We start from the raw sequence: 8,646 nt of genomic DNA, 5'->3' as shown, positions 1-8,646 counted from the left end.
TATTACATAATCTAGTGTATAGAAAATCCTAAAGAATTGCCTAAAATCCTCTAGGAATGAAAAAGTTTAGCAATGTATATGACATAGATCAACATTCAAGTATTATTTCAATTTCTGTGCAATAAACAAGTAAATTTTACAATAGAATAAAAAGAATAGCATAATTAGGAATACTTAAAAGTAGTATAAACCTTATATATTAAAATTAAATTACATGGTTAAAAGAAATCAAAGACCTAAAATAATGGAAAGCGATCACATTATCATGAATCAGTAGATCCCAAAAGAACGTAACTCTATGAATATACCTTTCAGGAATGACTTTTTGTGAAATACACACTAATGTCTTTGAAAAAAATAATGATCCCAAGTATGTTCACAGATAAATCTGAAAAGTCAAAATTCCAGTTAAAATTTTTCAGAAGTTGAAAAGATGGTCCTAACATTCATAGGGAATGCAAGAGTGCTAGAATAGTCAAGACAATCTCAAAGAATAGTTTCTGGAAGATTTTCAGAGGGTTAAAACTGCCTCATTTAAAACTTTCCACAAAGTTCCTATAATCAAGAGGATAGAATTTTGGCATAAGAATAGACATAATTAATGGAATATAATTGAGAGTTCAGAAATAGTCTTACAATTATTATCACATGATTTTCCAGAAGAGGCCTTTTAACCTTCTCAATTTTACTGGGACAACTGGGTATGCATGCGCAATGGTGTCAATAGAACGCAGTTGCACCCCTAAACTCACAATGTACACACAAATTTGCTCAAAATGGACCAACGATTAAGTGTAAGAGCTACAAGATGAAGTTCCTATAATGTAACAGTAAAGTTTCCTGATTTGGGATTCCATAGATATTGCAACAAAAGCATAAACAACAAAAGATAAAAGTAACAAATTAGAATTTACCAACAAGAAAAGCTCTTTACCACCAACAATTCCATAGACACAGTGAGACTAGGACCTAGTCAAAGGGAGATAATTGATTTGCAAACATTTTATCTGACAAAGAACAAAAGGAGCCTTGGTGGTGCAGTGGTTAGGAGTTGGGCTGGGATCTGAAAGGTCGGCTGTTAAAAGGCAACATCAGTTCCTGGGATAAAGACTGGACTATGTCCTCCCTAACCTGGTACTGTCTCAGACACCAGAGGGGGTGCTGAGAGTCAGCCTTCACTAGATGGCAGTGAGTTTGGAGTTTTTTTTGTTATCTGAGAAGCATGTATATTCAGGATCCATGAGGAACACTTACAATTAACAAAACAAAAGCAGATACATCAGTTTAAAAATGGGTAAAACGTTTGAAGAGATGCATCTTCAAAGAAAATATATGAATGCTTTATAACACGAAAAGCAAGAAATTCATTAGTCATTGATTTTTTTCACAATAGGAATATATGCATTCATTCATAGGAATGTTGTAGCTTGGTATGCTTGACATAGAAATGTTTCTTATTAAATACGCACATAAATAGATTAGCTAACAGGGCAGTGTCCCCCAAACCAACATATTTGGCAAGTGTGCCACTAAGCAAAAAGAGGCTTAGATGTATTGTTCTAAGGCCAAGAAAAAATTTTTAAGTGTTTTCTCCTTGTTTTAATCTTTTGATCTTATCATTTGATCTACCTTTTGACTCATTTTAAAATGGTTCTAGTTTTTAGTATCTTATGATTTATTTTTGATTGAGGTTTTCTCTATATACTTTGTAATTGTTGTTAGTGTTTTTCTTTGTTTTGTGTGTTTTTCTGTTTGCTATCCAAGATAGGAAAATATATGGAGACAGGAATTGTTTAGTGGTTTCTTGAGGGTATGGCAGGGGAGGTTGGGAGGAAATGGCAAGCAAATAAATATGAGTACCAAAGTGAAGAAAAAGTTCGTAAATTGATTGCAGTGAGGTTTGTACAAGTCTTCTTAATATGAATGAACTATTGAATTTTATGGTATATGAATTATATGCCAAGAAAATTGTTTAGAAAATGAAAAAGAACCTTAATTAAATATTAAATGGGGCAAGGACAGGACAGTGGCAGAGACTTACATCCAGATGAGTGAGACCATGAGCACAATAGCTTAATAGCATCTGAAGGTTTGCTGCTTTTAAAAAGAACATAGTAGTAAGAAAAAAATTGTCATATAGACATGGTTTGTCACAGACCAATACAGCATTATTACCAGCGTGCATCCCAGAGTGGAATAAGAGTGCACACCTCCATAATACGATCGCTGAAGACAAATGGGTGCATAAGCAAATGTGGCAAAGAAAGCTGATGGTTCCCGGCTATCAAAAGGTCTTAAAGGCTTGAAGGTAAACAAGCGGTCATCTAGCTCAGAAGCAACAAAGCCCACATGGAAGAAGCACACCAGCCTGTGCAATCACGAGGTGTCGAAGGGATCAGGTATAAGGCATCATCAGAACAAAAAAATCTTACCACAGTGAATGAGGCGGAGAGTGCTGAGTGGATACCCAAAGCCCATTTGTAGGCCACTGGAGATCCCCTTGCAGAAGGATCTAGGGGAGGAGACAAGCCAGTCAAGGTGTGATGTAGCAACAATGAAAAATACAACTTTCCTCTAGTTCCTAAATGCTTCCTTCCCCCGCCCCATCATGATCCCAATTCAACCTTGCAAGTGTGGCTAGATCAGAGGATATACACTGGTACCGATAGTAACTGGAAATAAGGAATCCAGGGAAAATGATCCCTTCAGGACCAGTGGTGTGAGTGGTGATACTGGGAAGGTAGAGGGAGAGTGGGTTGGAAAGAGGGAACCAATTACAAGGATCTACATGGGACCTCCTGCCTGGGGGATGGACAACAGAAAAGTGGGTGAAGGAAGACATCAGACAGGGAAAGATATGACAAAATAATAATTTAGAAATTATCAAGGGCTCATGAGGGAGAGGCGAGCATGGAGGGAGGGGAAAAATGAGGAGTTGATGCCAGGGGCTTAAGTGGAGAGCATATGTTTTGAGAATGATGAGCTCAATGAACGTACAGATTGCTTTACACAACTGATGGATGTATGTATTGTGATAAGAGTTGTATGAGCCCCTAATAAAACGATTAAAAAAAGAAAGAAAAGAAACAGAACGCACGCACACACACACACACATATGGCCTTGGTGATAGGAACAAAGGTGAAGACAGCATGACAGAGATTTGTAAGACTAATGACTTCCTCATAGCAAATATCTTTTCATAACAACACAAAAGGCAACTATACACATGACATTCTCCAGATGGAATACACATAAACCAGATAGACCACATTTGTCACAAAAGAAAGTGGAGAAGCTCAATATCCGCAACCCAAAACAGAACAGGGGCTGACGTGGGAAGAGACTATCAATTGTTAATATGTGAATTCAGGTTGAAGGTGAAGAAAATCAAAACAAGTCAAAGAGAGCTGGAATACAACACTGAATACAACCCATAAGAATTTCAAGAGCATCTAAAGGGCAGATGTGATACATTGAACAATACTGACAGAAGACCTGCTAAACTCTGCGATGAGATCAAGAGCATCATACATGAAGAAAACAAAATGTCATTTAAAAGACAAGAAAGAGAGAAACGATCCAAATGGATTTCAGAAGAGATTCTGAAATGGGTTCTTAATTGCAGAATAGCTAAGACAAACGAAAGAATGGAAGAAGTCAAAGAGCTGCACATAAAATTTCAAAGGGGAGCTCAGGACGACAAAGTGAATTATAATAATGAAATGTGCCACTACCTAGTGTTAGAAAGCCAAAAAGAAAGAACAAACTCAGCATGAAAAAATTGAAAAAAAATTCAAATCTTAAGTTACTTTATTGAAAGATTCTGTAGTTACAATACAGAGGGGAGCAGGAAGTATCAAAAGAAGATAGCAAAAAGACATAGTCGTTGTACGCAAAAGAACTGGTTGACACCCAACATTTCTGGGGAGCATGTGATCAAGAACCAATGGACTAAAGTAAGAATCCCACTGCTTTGAAGGCATTAGCCAAGAACAAGTCTCCAGAAATTGACCAAATAGCAATGAAAATGATTGCCCCAGCTAAAAGCCGTGGAAGCAGTCAAGAGCCTATGCCAAGAAACTTGGCAGAGAGCTACCTGGCCAACTGACTGGAAGAGATCCAAATGTCTACCCATCCTAAAGGAAAGTAACCCCACAGAATACAAAAATTATAGGTAAAATATCATTGGCATCATATGCAAGTAAAATTCTGCTGAAAATGTTTTAACAATGGTTGGAGCAGTACACTGAGAGAGGGTGGCCAGAAATGTAGGCTGGATTCAGAAGAGGATGTGGAACAAGGAGTGCCATTGCTGATGTCAGATGAATCTTACCTGTAGAACATAAGAAAGGTGTTTTCTTGTGTTTAATTGACTCTGCTAAGACATTGCACTCATGGAACATAACAAACTATGGATAACTTTGAGAAAAATGAGAATTCCAGAATACTTGTATGTGCTCATGTGGAATCTCTACATAGATCAAGATCATGGGAGTACATAGATGGTTTAAAATTAGAAAAGGTGTGCATCAGATCAGGGTTCTCACTATATTAATTCAATGTAGATGCTGAACAAATAATCAGAGAAGCTGGACTGTATGAAGAAGGATGTGACATCAGGATTGGAGGGAGGTTCATTAGCAACCTCTGCTGTGCAGAGGACATGACCTAACTTGCTAAGATGGACGAGGACTTGAAGCACTTGGAGATGAAAGTAAAGGATTGCAGACTCCCGTATACAGCACACCCCAATGTAAAGAAAACCCAAATCTCACAATTGGACAACTAGTTAACAGCATGATAAAAGAAGAAAAGACTGAAGTTGTCAAGGAGATTTTCTTGGTTGGAACCACAATACTCTTGGAAGCAAGAGTCAAGAGTTCAAGCTACAGATTGCATTGGGAAATGTGCCACAAAAGATCCTTTTAAAGTATTGAAGAGCAAGGATGTTACTTTAAGGACTAAGGCACACCTCACCCAAACCATGGTACCGTCAACTGCCTCATAAACATGTGAAAGTTGTACACTGAATAAAGAATACCAAAGAATATTTGAGGCATTTGAATTAAGGTGCTAGTAAAAAATACTGGCTATGCCATGAACTGTAAGGTCAACAATAACGATGTGGGTGGGGTAAAGCCTGTGGGGTAGAGCTTTCAGGACTTTCAGTTTCTGGTGGAGAATGACTCAAAAGGAGAAGAAACATCTGCTGACATCAATATTATTACTTATTAAGACTTGGACAGTAGTAAGATGGAATCCAGGAAAATAAGAAGCTGTAAAAAATCAAATGGAACACATAAAAATGAACATTCTAGGCATTCTTGAATTGAGATGAACTGGCATTGGACATTTTGAATCAGAAAAGATCATTGTTTACCATCTTGGGAAGGAAACAAAGCAGGGAAAAGACCTGATATTTATCATCATGGGAATATTCCAAGATAAGGTCTATCTCAAAGTACAATGCCATCTGTGATAGGATATCTATCTGCATTCAAAAATATAATCAATACAGCTATTATTCAAATTGATGCACCAACCACTAAAGGTAGTAATAATTAAATTGAAGAATTCTATCAATATAATCAGCCTGAAGTTGGTCAAACATGCAACCAAGCTGCATTGATAATTGTTGATGATTGGAATGCAAAAATTGGATACAAAGAGAAGACTCAGTAGTTGGAACATATGGCCTTGATTATAGAAATAAAGCCAGAGACCTCATTATAGAATTTTGCAAGACCAATGACTTGTTCATAACAAACACAAAAGGTGATTTTTTTCACATGGTCTTCTGCAGGAGGAATAAACAAATATGATGTTTACTCCATCTTTGAAAAGAGGTCACAATATAAGCCACTAAAATGAGGCCAAGAGCTAACTGTGGAAGAGACCAGCAATTGCTCATGCGTAAGTTCAGGTTGAAGGCCAAGAAAATTTAAACAAGTCCAATAGAGCCAAATTTGACCTTGAGTTTATCCCACCTGGAATTTGAGAGCAACTCAAGAACACACATGACAGATTGAACAATAATGGCAGAAGACCTGAAGAACGTCATACCTGAAGAAAGCAAAATGGCATTAAAAAGACAACATTATGTTGAAAGTAAATGTTGAAAGAGACTCGGAATCTTGCTCTTAATCATAGAGTAGCTAAGGCATGTGGAAGAAATAATGAAGTAAATGAGTGAAACAGAAATTTTCAAAGGGGAGCACAAGAAGACAAAATAATATATTAGAAAGAAATGTTCCAAGACCTAGAATTTGAAAACCAAATAGGAAGAACAGGTTCTGCATACCTGAAACTTTTAGAACTGAAGAAAAATATTCAATCCTAACCTTGCAATATTGAAAATTCCTATTGGAAAGATATAAATGCTGCAGGAAGCATCCAAAGAAGATGGTTACAATACAGAATCATTTTACCAAAAAGAACTAGTGACATTCAACCATTTCAAGAGGTAGCATATAAGCAAAAACCAATGATACTGAAGGAAGAAGTTCAAGCTGCACTGAAAGCATTAATCAAAAACAGAGCTCCAGGAAGTGATGGAATACAAATTGAAATGTTTCAGCAAGCTGATGAAGTACCGGAAGCAGTCCTTCATCTATGCCAGGAAATTTGGGAGAGAGTCACTTGGCCAACTGGATTCCATCCATATTTGTACCCATTCCAAAGAAAGGTGATGCAACAGAATGTTCAAATTATATAACAATATCATCGCTATCACATGCAAACAAAATTTTGCAGAAGATCATCCAACAATGGTTGAAGTAGTACATTAATTGGCAGGAATCTGCCACATGTTCAAGTTGGATTCTGAAGAGGATGTGGATTTTGCTAATTTCACATAGAATTTAGCTGAAAGCAGAAAATACCAGAAAGGTAGTTACAGTACTTATGCTGTATTGACTGTGCTAAGGCACTCAACTGTGTGGACCATCACAGACTATGGATAGGCATGAGAAGGGTGGGAATCCTAGACCCCTACATTGTGTTCATGGGGAAATTGCCCACATATCAAGAGTCAGTTGTGTGAACAGAAGGGAAGACTGCATGATTTAAAATCAGGAAAGGTGTACATCAGGCTTGTATCCTCTCACCACACGTTTTCAATTTTTATTCTGATTAAATAATCAGATAAACTAGATTATATGAAGAAGAACATGGTATAAGGATTGGAGGAAGTCTTATTAACAGCCTGCTATATGCAGATAACACAACTTTGCTTGCTAAGAATGGGAAGCACTTGAAGAACTTGCTGATGAAGATCAAGGTTTGTAGCCTTTCATATGGATTACAACCCAACATGAAGAAGACAAAAATCCTCACAACTTGACTGGTAGTTAACATGATAAATGAAAAAAAGATTGAAGTTGTCAAAGATATTGTCCTGCTTGGCTCCATAATCCATGCTCATAGAAGCAGCAGTCAAGAGATCAAAATATGCATCACATTGGACAAATGTGTTGCCCAGGACTTCTTTAAAGAGTTGAAAAGCAAGGATGTTACTTTGAGAATCAAAGTGTTCCTGACCCAAGCCATGATATTTACAATATACCAATAGACCTCATGTGCATGAGAAAGTTGAATTTTGAATATGGACAACTGAAGAAGCATGGATGCATTTGCATTATGGTCGTGGACCAAAATATTGTAAGTATGTGGACTGCCCAAAGAACAAGCAAATCTGTCTTGGAAGACATACAGCCAGATCTGTCTTGGAAGACGTACAGCCAGAATGCGTTTTAGAAGCAGGAATGGCAAGACTGTCGCATGTCCTTTGGACATGCTGTCTGTCAGGAGGGACCACCTGGAGAAGCACACCATCGTTCCAGAAGTGAAGGGTAACGAAAAAGCACAAGATGGATCTGCATTCAAGTGTAGGGACAATTGAGGGGACAGCAGAGTACGGGGCAGTGCTTCCCTCTGTGTGTGGCATGTGGCTGTGCACCGAACTGACTCGATGGCATTTAGCAAAAACAGGGACTGCCAAAAAAAACACCCAAATCTTTCTTGAAAGAAGTACATTCAGAAAGCTGCCGAGCAGGGAGAACAGGAAGAGTTCGTCTCACATCCTTTGGATTTTTTATCAGGAGAGACCGATCTCTGCTTAGTAAAAGTTGAAGGGCAGCGGAAAAAGAGGACCCGCCTCCACAACCTCTAGTCAAGGCCAAGCAACGCCCCTTCCTGCTGTTGGCATTCCTGAGAAGTGGGCGGGGAACTGGAGCCCCGCCCTCTGGCAGCCTCTGAGCTGTCAGAGAAAGAACATTTCTGATGCCGAAAATCACGCTCTTGAGACCCGTCGCGTCCACGACTCTCAGTGACCCGTGAGCTTCTGAGTCTCTGTGGGACTAGAGTCCCGTGGAGTGGCGGCTGGTTTCGAATTGCTGTCGCGGAGGTTAGCCGCGTGACGTGTAAGCACTTCCCCCATCAGAGCCCCAGAAGGGAAACCGGGCACACCGTGCTTCTCCCCTTATAGCCCCGCGGCTGCTTCCCGGCGACCGTGAAGTGCGAGAGGCGGGGATTGAGGTTTCAGGGAAACTTTCGAGGCTCAGAGACGGGGCGGGGGCGGGGAGGGGCGGGAAGGGGAGGCGCCTGGACTGTCGCCCGCTGGGACGGACAGACGGAGGGACGCGCGC

Source organism: Tenrec ecaudatus, chromosome 1 (genome assembly GCF_050624435.1).
Source record: "Tenrec ecaudatus isolate mTenEca1 chromosome 1, mTenEca1.hap1, whole genome shotgun sequence".
Taxonomy (NCBI): domain Eukaryota; kingdom Metazoa; phylum Chordata; class Mammalia; order Afrosoricida; family Tenrecidae; genus Tenrec; species Tenrec ecaudatus.
This window is presented reverse-complemented; position numbering follows the sequence as displayed.